The sequence below is a fragment of the Triticum urartu genome, chromosome 4A, assembly GCF_056163025.1.
Source record: "Triticum urartu cultivar PI428250 chromosome 4A, HENAU_Tu73, whole genome shotgun sequence".
In the NCBI taxonomy this organism is placed as follows: Eukaryota; Viridiplantae; Streptophyta; class Magnoliopsida; order Poales; family Poaceae; genus Triticum; species Triticum urartu.
This window is the reverse complement of record NC_141876.1, coordinates 498,575,892-498,587,057: the sequence shown is the minus strand read 5'-3', so window position 1 is coordinate 498,587,057 and position 11,166 is coordinate 498,575,892. Positions and strand designations below refer to the sequence as shown.

General features: G+C 41.7%; 1 non-coding gene across 1 annotated transcript; it reads right to left on the bottom strand.

Annotated features, from left to right (window-relative positions):
• Positions 1-9,917: 9,917 nt before the first annotated feature.
• On the bottom strand, positions 9,918-9,992 carry TRNAK-CUU (transfer RNA lysine (anticodon CUU)). Its single transcript has one exon. It is a non-coding gene; the product is annotated as a tRNA-Lys (tRNA).
• Between the last annotated feature and the right edge of the window lie 1,174 nt (positions 9,993-11,166).

Below are 11,166 nucleotides of genomic sequence, written 5' to 3'. Positions count from 1 at the left end.
TTTTATGATTGTCTCTACGAAACACTTGGCAATCTACTTCAGTGAATAAGACATTGAAACCGAAATCCGCGAGTCTAGAAACTGAAAGTAAATTGTATCCAAGGGATTCAACGAGCATGCCATTTTGTATGGAGCTATCATGTGAGATGGCCACCTTACCAAGGCCAACCACCTTACCCTTTGAATTATCACCAAAAGTGACATATTATCGAGGACCGTCGTTTTCAGCAAGCTCACGGAACATATCTTTATCTCCGGTCATATGATCAGTACATCCACTATCAAGGACCCATTCCTTTCCTCCAGCCATGTAGCCACGAAGATTTGCCATAAGACCAAAATGCCTCATTGCATCATCAAGATCATAGTCACTATCATCATCTTCATCATAGTATCCATGTTCAACATCATCTTGTGATTGATCAATTCCTAGAGAGGGTAATTCATTAGATAAATGATCATCACAATCGTTACCTTTATGAATTCTAATAGCTTCAGATATGATATTGCTAATGATTCCAACATTTACTTTAGCACACATGAGATTGGTAAGCTCAAATAGACAATCACCAAAGCTAGGATCACTAGAGTTCATCTTACTCAAGGCAATAGACTTATGGAGAATTTCGTCTACATTTTTCAAGGAATAATCTGGAAATCGTTCCTCAAGAAATCTCCATATGGTGTAGGCACACTTGAGAGTAGGCAAACATCTAATCAAGTTTCTAGGCAAGCCTCTAATGATGAGCTCAATAGTTCTAAGATTGCGAATCATGTCAATATCTTTATCTAGCGTAGGGTGCAAAGGATCAACATGAGGTGCACAAGGGCTAGTAATGTACTTGTTCAAATGATATTCATTAAAAATCTCAAGCATTTCATTTTTCCACTCATGAAAATACTCTCCATCAAGAATAGGCACTCTATGTCTAAGACTCCCGAAAGTAGACACATCCATCTTCCTCCAATGGTGTTTAAACCAAGTCAATGGAGACCAAAGCTCTGATACCAATTGAAAGGATCGAGAAGAGGTGTCTAGAGGGGGGTGATTAGGCACCAAGTGCCAAAAGTTGCAGTTTTTAATATTCTTAAGTTTAAGTGGAGTTTAAGCACAAGTTTAACAAACACAATACATATCAAGCAAGCATGCAATGAGTATATGAGCAGCGGAAAGTAAAGCATGCAACTTGCAAGAATGTAAAGAGAAGGGTTTGGAGTATTCAAACGCAATTGGAGACACGATGTTTTTGTCGTGGTTCCGATAGGTGGTGCTATCGTACATCCACGTTGATGGAGACTTCAACCCACAGAGGGTAACAGTTGCGCGAGTCCACGGAGGGCTCCACCCACGAAGGGTCCACGAAGAAGCAACCTTGTCTATTCCATCACGGCCGTCGCCCACGAAGGACTTGCCTCACTAGCGGTAGATCTTCACGAAGTAGGCGATCTCCTTGCCCTTACAAACTCCTTGGTTCAACTCCACAATCTTGTTGGAGGCTCCCAAGTGACACCTAGCCAATCTAGGAGACACCACTCTCCAAGAAGTAACAAATGGTGTGTTGATGATGAACTCCTTGCTCCTGTGCTTCAAATGATAGTCTCCCCAACACTCAACTCTCTCTCACATGATTTGGATTTGGTGGAAAGAAGATTTGAGTGGAAAGCAACTTGGGGAAGGCTAGAGATCAAGATTCATATGGTTGGAATGGAATATCTTGACCTCAACACAAGTGTAGGTGGTTCTCTCCCAGAAAATGTGTATTGGAAGTGTAGGTATGTTCTGATGGCTTTCTCCACGAATGAAGAGTGGGTGGAGGGGTATATATAGCCTCCACACAAAATCTAACCGTTACACACAATTTGCCAAACTCGGTGGGACCGAATGGTTAAACTCGGTCGGACCGATTCAACAAACCTAGTGACCGTTAGGATTTTTGGTGGGACTGAGATGCAACTCGGTAGGACCGATATGGTTAGGGTTAGGGCATAACGTAATCTCGGTGTGACCGATTACACAAACTCGGTGGGACCGATTTTGGTAATAAGCTAACCAGAGTGTTGGTCCGGCAAACTCGGTGAGACTGATTACACAAACTCGGTGGGACCGATTTTGATAATAAGCTAACCAGAGGGTTTGCATTGTAATCTCGGTAGTACCGATTGCTCAAACTCGGTGAGACCGATTTTGGTAATGGACATACACAGAGAGATTACAATCCCATCTTGGTGAGACCGATTTGCTAGGGTTTGTGGCAGTGGCTATGACATCTGAAACTCGGTGGCGCCGGATAGATAGAATCGGTGGGGCCGAGTTTGACTTTTGGTTTAGGTCATATGTGGATGTGGGAAGGTAGTTGAGGGTTTTGGAGCATATCACTAAGCACTTTGAGCAAGCAAGCCATTAAGAAACACCTCATCCCCTCTTGATAGTATTGGCTTTTCCTATAGACTCAATGTGATCTTGGATCACTAAAATAGAAAATGTAGAGTCTTGATCTTGAAGATTGAGCCAATACTTTGTCCTTAGCATCTTGAAGGGGTTCCACATCCTCTAGTCCATGCCACTCCATTGTTGAACTTATCTGAAACATACTAGGTAAAAGTGTTAGTCCAACAAGAGATATGTTGACATTAATTACGAAAACCACCCAGGGAGCACTTGTGCTTTCACATATGCAGATATGGCCTCGGAACACTAAGACCGAAAGGTCGAGCATGAATCATATAGTAGATATGATCAACATAGTGATGTTCACCATTAAAAACTACTCCATCTCACGTGATGATCGGACATGGTTTAGTTGATATGGATCACGTGATCACTTAGATGATTAGAGGGATGTCTATATAAGTGGGAGTTCTTAAGTAATATGATTAATTGAACTTAAATTTATCATAAACTTAGTCCTGATAGTATTTGCATATCTATGTTGTAGATCAATTGCTCGCGTATAGCTTCCCCGTTTTATTTATGATATGTTCCTAGAGAAAACTATGTTGAAAGATGTTAGTAGCAATGATGCGGACTAGCTCCGTGATCTGAGGATTATCCTCATTGCTGCACAAAATAATTATGTCCTTGATGCACCGCTAGGTGATGGACCTATTGCAGGAGCAGATGCAGACGTTATGAATGTTTGGCAAGCTCGGTATGATGACTACTTGATAGTTTAGTGCGCCATGCTTTACGGCTTAGAATTGGGACTTCAAAGACGTTTTGAACGCCACGGAGCATATAAGATGTTCCAAGAGCTGAAATTGGTATTTCAGACTCATGCCCGAGTCGAGAGGTATGAGACCTCTGACAAGTACTTTGCCTACAAGATGGAGGAGAATAGCTCAGCTAGTGAGCATGTGCTCAGAATGTCTGAATACTACAATCACTTGAATCAAGTGGGAGTTAATCTTCCACATAAGATAGTGATTGACAGAGTTCTCTAGTCACTATCACCAAGTTACTAGAACTTCATGATGAACTATAATATGCAAGGGATAACGAAAACGATTCCCTAGCTCTTCGCGATGCTGAAATTGGCAAAGGTAGAAATCAAGAAAAAAGCATCAAGTGTTGATGGTTGACAAGACCACTAGTTTCAAGCAAAAGGGCAAGGGAAAGAAAGGGAACTTCAAGAAGAATGGCAAGCAAGTTGCCACTCCCGTGAAGAAGCCCAAAGCTAGACCTGGGCATGAAACTGAGTGCTTCTACTGCAAAGGGAATGGTCACTGGAAGCGGAACTACCCCAAATACTTGGCGGATAAGAAGGATGGCAAAGTGAACAAAAGAATATTTGATATACATGTTATTGATGTGTACTAGTGTTCATAGTAACCCCAAGGTATTTGATACCGTTTCAGTTGCTAAGATTAGTAACTCAAAACAGGAGTTGCAAAATGAATAGAGACTAATTAAGGGCAAGGTGACGATGTGTGTTGGAAATGATTCCAAGGTTGATAAGATCACCATCGCACACTCCTTTTACCTTCGGGATTAGTGTTGAACCTAAATAAATGTTATTCGGTGTTTGCATTGAGCATGAATATGATTGGATCATGTTTATTGCAATACGGTTATTCATTTAATTCAAAGAATAATAGTCGTTCTTTTCATATGAATAAAATCTTCTATGTTCATACACTTAATATAAATGGTATATTGAATCTCGATCGTAGTGATACGCATATTCATAATATTGATGCCAAAAGATGCAAAGTTGATAATAATAGTGCAACATACTTGTGGCACTGTCGTTTAGGTCATATTGGTGTAAAGCGCATGAAGAAACTCCATGCGGATGGACTTTTGGAATCACTTGATTATGAATCATTTGTGGCTTGCGAACCATGCCTCATGGGCAAGATGACTAAGACTCCGTTCTCCGGAACAATGGAGCGAGCCACTGACTTATTGGAAATAATACATAGCGATGTATGCGGTCCGACGAGTGTTGAGGCTCGCGGCGGGTATCGTTATTTTCTGACCTTCATAGATGATTTGAGCAGATATGAGTATATCTACTTAATGAAACACAAGTGTGAAACGTTTGAAAAGTTCAAAGAATTTCAGAGTGAAGTGGAGAATCAGCGTAACAAGAAAATAAAGTTTCTACGATCTGATTGCGGAGACGAAATATTTGAATTACGAGTTTGGCCTTCAATTGAAACAATGTCGAATAGTTTCGCAACTCACCCCACCTGGAACACCACATCGTAATGGTGTGTCCGAACGTCATAACCGTACTTTATTAGATAATGGTGCTATCTATGATGTTTCTTACCGATTTACCACTATCGTTTTTGGGGTTATGCATTAGAGACAACTGCATTCATGTTAAATAGGGCACTGTCTAAAAATCCGTTGAGATGACACCGTATGAACTGTGGTTTAGCAAGAAACCTAAGTTGTCATTTCTTAAAGTTTGGGGTTGCGATGCTTATGTGAAAAAGTTTCAGCCTGATAAGCTCAAACCCAAATCGGAGAAGTGCGTCTTCATAGGATACCCAAAAGAAACTGTTGGGTACACCTTCTATCACATATCCGAAGGCAAGATCTTTGTTGCTTAAAATGGATCCTTTCTAGAGAAGGAGTTTCTCTCTAAAGAAGTGAGTGGGAGGAAAGTAAAACTTGATGAGGTAATTTTACCTTCTCCCGAATTGGAAAGTAGTTCATCACAGAAATCAGTTTCAGTGATGCCTACACCAATTAGTGAGGAAGTTAATGATGATGATCATGAAACTTCGGATCAAGTTACTACTGAACCTCGTAGGTCAACCAGAGTACGTTCCGCACCAGAGTGGTACGGTAATCCTGTTCTGGGGGTCATGTTACTTGATCATGACGAACCTACGAACTATGAGGAAGCGATGATGAGCCTAGATTTTGCAAAATGGCTTGAGGCCATGAAATCTAAGATGGGATCCATGTATAAAGAACAAAGTATGGACTTTGATTGACTTGCCCGATGATCGGCGAGCCATTGAGAATAAATGGATCTTCAAGAGGAAGACGGACGCTGATAGTAGTGTTACTATCTACAAAGCTCGAATTGTCACAAAAGGTTTTCGACAAGTTCGAGGTGTTGACTACGATGAGATTTTCTCACTCGTATCGATGCTTAAAAGTCTGTCCGAATCATGTTAGCAGTTGTCGTATTTAATGAAATCTGGCAAATGGATATCAAAACTACATTCCTTAATGGATTTATTAAAAAAAGAGTTGTATATGATGCAACGAGAAGGTTTTGTCAATCCTAAAGATGCTAACAAAGTGTGAAAGCTCCAGCGATCCATCTATGGACTGGTGTAAGCATCTCGGAGTTGGAATATGCACTTTGATGAGTTGATCAAAGCATATAGTTTTATACAAACTTTTGGAGAAGCATGTATTTACAAGAAAGTGAGTGGGAGCTCTGTAGCATTTCTGATATTATATGTGGATGACATATTGTTGATCGGAAATGATACTAAATTTCTGGATAGCATAAAAGGATACTTGAATAAGAATTTTTCAATGAAAGACCTCGGTAAAGCTGCTTACATATTGGGCATCAAGATCTATAGAGATAGATCAAGACGCTTGATAAAATTTTCAATGAGTACATACCTTGACAAGTTTTTGAAGTAGTTCAAAATGAAATAGTCAAAGAAGGAGTTCTTGACTGTGTTGCAAGGTGTAAAGTTGAGAAAAGGCTCAAAACCCGACCACAATAGAAAATAGAAAGAGAATGAAAAAGTCATTCCCTATGCCTTAGTCATAGGTTCTATAAATTATGCTATGTTGTGTACCAGACCTATTATGTACCTTAGCATGATTTTGGCAAGGGAGTACAATAGTGATCTAGGAGTAGATCACTGGACAACGGTCAAAATTATCCTTAGAGGACTAAGGAAATATTTCTCGGTTATGGAGGTGATAAAAGAGTTCGTCGTAAAGAGTTACGTCGATGCAAGCTTTTGACACCGATCTAGATACATATTGCAATTAGGATCAATTAGCTAGAGTAGCTCCGTGCAGAGTATTGTAGACATAGAAATTTGCAAAATACATACGGATCTGAATGTTGCAGACCCGTAGACTAAACTTCTCTCACAAGAAAAACATGATCACTCTTTGGGTGTTAATCACATAGCAATGTGAACTAGATTATTGACTCTAGTAAACCCTTTGGGTATTAGTCACATGGAGATGTGAACTAATCACATAAAGATGTGAACTATTGGTGTTAAATCACATGACGATGTGAATTAGATTATTGACTCTAGTGCAAGTGGGAGATTGAAGGAAATATGCCCTAGATGCAATAATAAAGTTATTATTTATTTCCTTATATCATGATAAATGTTTAATATTCATGCTAGAATTGTATTAACCGGAAACTTAGTACATGTGTGAATACATAGACAAACAGAGTGTCCCTAGTATGCCTCCACTTGACTAGCTCGTTAATAAAAGATGGTTAAATTTCCTAGCCATGGACATGTGTTGTCATTTGATGAACAGGATCACATCACTAGAGAATGATGTGATGGACTAGACCCATCCGTTAGCTTAGCACTATGATCGTTTAGTTTATTGCTATTGCTTTCTTCATGACTTATACATGTACCTATGACTATGAGATTATGCCACTCCTGAATACCGGAGGAACACTAAGTGTGCTATCAAACGTCACAACGTAACTGGGTGATTATAAAGATGCTCTACACGTGTCTCCGATGGTGTTTGTTGAGTTGGCATAGATCGAGATTAGGATTTGTCACTCTGATTGTCGGTGACATATCTCTGGGCCCTCTCGGTAATGCACATCACTATAAGCCTTGCAAGCAATGTGACAAATGAGTTAGTTGCGGGATGATGCATTACGGAACGAGTAAAGAGACTTGCTGGTAACGAGATTAAACGAGGTATGAGGATACCGACGATGGAATCTCGAGCATGTAACATACCGATGACAAAGGGAACAACATATGTTGTTATGCGGTTTGACCGATAAAGATCTTCGTAGAATATGTAGGACCCAATATGAGCATCCAGGTTCCTCTATTGGTTATTGACCGGAGATGTGTCTCGGTCATGTCTACATAGTTCTCAAACCCGTAGGGTCCGCACGCTTAACGTTTGATGACGATTTGTATTATGAGTTATGTGATTTGATGTACCGAAAGTTGTTCGGAGTCCCAGATGATATCACGGAGATGACGAGGAGTCTCGAAATGGTTTAGACGTAAAGATCGATATATTGGAAGTCTATATCTGAACATCAGAAAGGTTCCGAGTGATTCGGGTATTTTTCGGAGTACTGGAGAGTTACGGGAATTCACCGGAGGAAGTAGTGGGCCTTAATGGGCCATACGGGAAAGGAGAGAATGGCCTCAAGGGGTGGCTGCGCCCCCATGGGCTAGTTCGAATTGGACTAGGGAGGGGGCGGTGGCCCCCTCTTTCCTTTTCCCTCTCCTCCCCTTCCTTCTTCTCCTACATGGACTAGGAAAGGGGGAAACCTACTCTTACTAGGAGTAGGAATCCCCCCTTTGGGCGTGCCCCTTGAGGCCGGCCCTCCTCCTCCTCCCCTCCTTCGGGAGAGGGGGGCACCCCATAGACACACAAGTTGATTTCTTAGCCGTGTGCGGTGCCCCCCTCCACAGATTTCCACCTCGGTCATATTGTCATAGTGCTTAGGCGAAGCCCTGCATCGGTAACTTCATCATTACCGTCACCATGCCGTCGTGCTGACGAAACTCTCCCTCGGCCTCAGCTGGATTTAGAGTTCGAGGGACGTCACTGAGCTGAATGTGTGCAGATTGCGGAGGTGCCGTGCGTCCGGTACTTGATCGGTTGGTTCGTGAAGACGTTCGACTACATCAACCGCGGTACTAAACGCTCCCGCTTTCGGTCTACAAGGGTACGTAGACACACTCTCCTCGGTCGTTCCTATGCATCTCCTAGATAGATCTTGCGTGATCGTATGATTTTTTTTTTTGAAATATTGCGTTCCCCAACAATATTCCTATAGAGGGACATCATTGTCGCGGCATAGCCCTTGCCAAGATACTGAACCTAACAAGAACGTGAATGGGGTACCTCACGCCAACGGAGGCCCGAAATCGTCCGCACCTCCATCGCCCAAATTGTCATCAGAGATGGGGTGTGTCATGGATTTGTCATGGCAGATGTCCTTGTTGAAAGGACTTAGTCGTGAGGCCAACGCATCTATGTGACAGCTTGAGAGGGGTTGGTCGAAACCGAGAGACGTGAGATTTTACCCAGGTTTGGCCCCTCACGGTGGAGGTAAAAGCCTACATCCTGTTTCATTGATATTGATGATGATGAACATGATTACAAGGATGCTCTATCTCGAAAGCTATAGACTTGTTTGTCTAACCCTTAATCTTTCCAACTTGAGGGAACTTGTCCATCTTGGGGTGCCTTGTCCCTCCTTATATAAGTTGGAGGGGCGGGTTACATGTGGAGTCCTAGTAGGACTAGGACTACTCTATTACAAGTGGAATCCTAGTCTTGCTCCCTTTGTAAGAGAATATTCCTTATGCCTTAAACCGGCCCACCATAACATGAGTCGGCCTTCCATGAGCCGCCTTCTGGGCCACCAGGTCTTGTCGCTCCTCTGACCCGTCTACCGGGTCACCAATGAACCGCCAACTCTGCGCGGGTTACTAGTCAGTCGCTGGGTCAGGACAGGTCACTAGTGAGTCGCCAAGTCCGGCCGGGTCATACATCCGACCGGGTTACACCGCGGGGTATATCCCCGACATTAGCCCCCAGTGTAATTTGGATTTATCCATGTTAAACTAATCCTGATCATCCTTAAGTCCTTGTTATTTCCTCCTTCTGAAAAGTCTTGGTCAATAGGCCAGCCTCATAATCAATTTGCTGACATTGGTCTCTCACAGAAAAATATTGTGAAGAATAATTCATTTGATTCAGCTCCCAATGCTTCACCAAAAAAATATTGGTCTTGAAATACTCATCTGATTTTCAGTCGGCTTGAAGATGTAGAACTTGCCGGTTTATCATTGCCAAAATTGCCAGTTTGTAAATATTGATGGCACCGGGTCATAATTGTTGCTAACATCAAGCTTGAAAGCATACCTCCCTTATATGCATATCACTTGTAGCCCCCAAGTCTTAAGAAGGGAGCATAGTAACAGCTTAAGACTTGCTTCAATTGAAATGTTGCAACCTTAAAGAAATCCAGGTTGTTCATCTCAATCACTAATCAAAATTGGATATTCCACATATGTAGCCCCCAAGTGCCGGGTTGTCATGCTTTGCAGCAACCTGAGACTTGTAATTGCCTTATGCTCATAAAAATTGCAATCAGTGTAGCCCCCAAGGGTTGGGTCATTATGCAATAATGAGCAGAGACTTTGCGGATATGATCATTGAAAATAACATCATATGATGTAGACCCCATCGTGGGGCTTGAACCCACGACCACAAGGTTAAGAGTCTTGTGCTCTACCAACTGAGCAATGGACCCTTCAATATAATGGATTAAAGCTTGTGTACTTTGAAATTTTGACAGGAGCAATTAGGAGCCCCCAAGGGCCGGCTCATTACGATGTAATGAGTCGGGTCTTCAATAAGACAAGTAAAAAATGACCTTGCATTAGCCCCCAAGTGTCATGGTGCATGCTTGCATCGACATGGGACTTCCATATTTGGTATAATCATGATTTGAATAATGTAGCCCCCAAGTGCTGGGTCGTAAGCCTGCAGCGACTCGGGACTATTCCTTTCATTATAATTCATATCCATTGTCCAAATAATATTACTGAAATTCTTGCATATCAATATTGAACCTTGCTCTCTGTTGTGAGCTGGTATTCTTGAATGAAGAAAGAATATCCATTACTCTGGAGCGGCTTTGAAAACCTCAATCATAATACTGGTTATTGATAACCATAAAAAAATCCAGCCATGTTGGCTATTAAAGATTTGAATAATATAACCCGGCTTGAAAACCGATTCCTTCCATATAAACCAGTATATCCATGCACATATGATGCATGCTATGATGATGCAATGATGATGCAATGTATGATGCAATATATGATGATGTATGTGTATGATAACAGAGTATAAAAAACGTCAGCTTTCGAAGCTCGAGTCTTACTTCAATGAAACTAGCATGATAGCCACTGGAGTATCCTCGCTTTCTGATAACCCACAAGTATAGGGGATCGCAACAGTTTTCGAGGGTAGAGTATTCAACCCGAATTTATTGATTCGACACAAGGGGAGCCAAAGAATATTCTCAAGTATTAGCAGCTGAGTTGTCAATTCAACCACACCTGGAAACTTAGTATCTGCAGCAAAGCGTTTAGTAGCAAAGTAATATGATAGTAGTGGTAACGGTAGCAAAAGGTAATGATAGCAAAAGCAATGTTTTGGTATTTTGTAGTGATGATAGCAATAGCAACGGAAAAGTAAATAAGCGAAGAACAATATACGGAAAGCTCGTAGGCAATGGATCAGTTATAGAGAATTATGCCGGATGCGGTTCATCATGTAACAGTCATAACCTAGGGTGACATAGAACTAGCTCCAATTCATCAATGTAATGTAGGCATGTATTACGAATATAGTCATACGTGCTTATGGAAAAGAACTTGCATGACATCTTTTGTCCTACCCTCCCGTGGCAGCGGGGT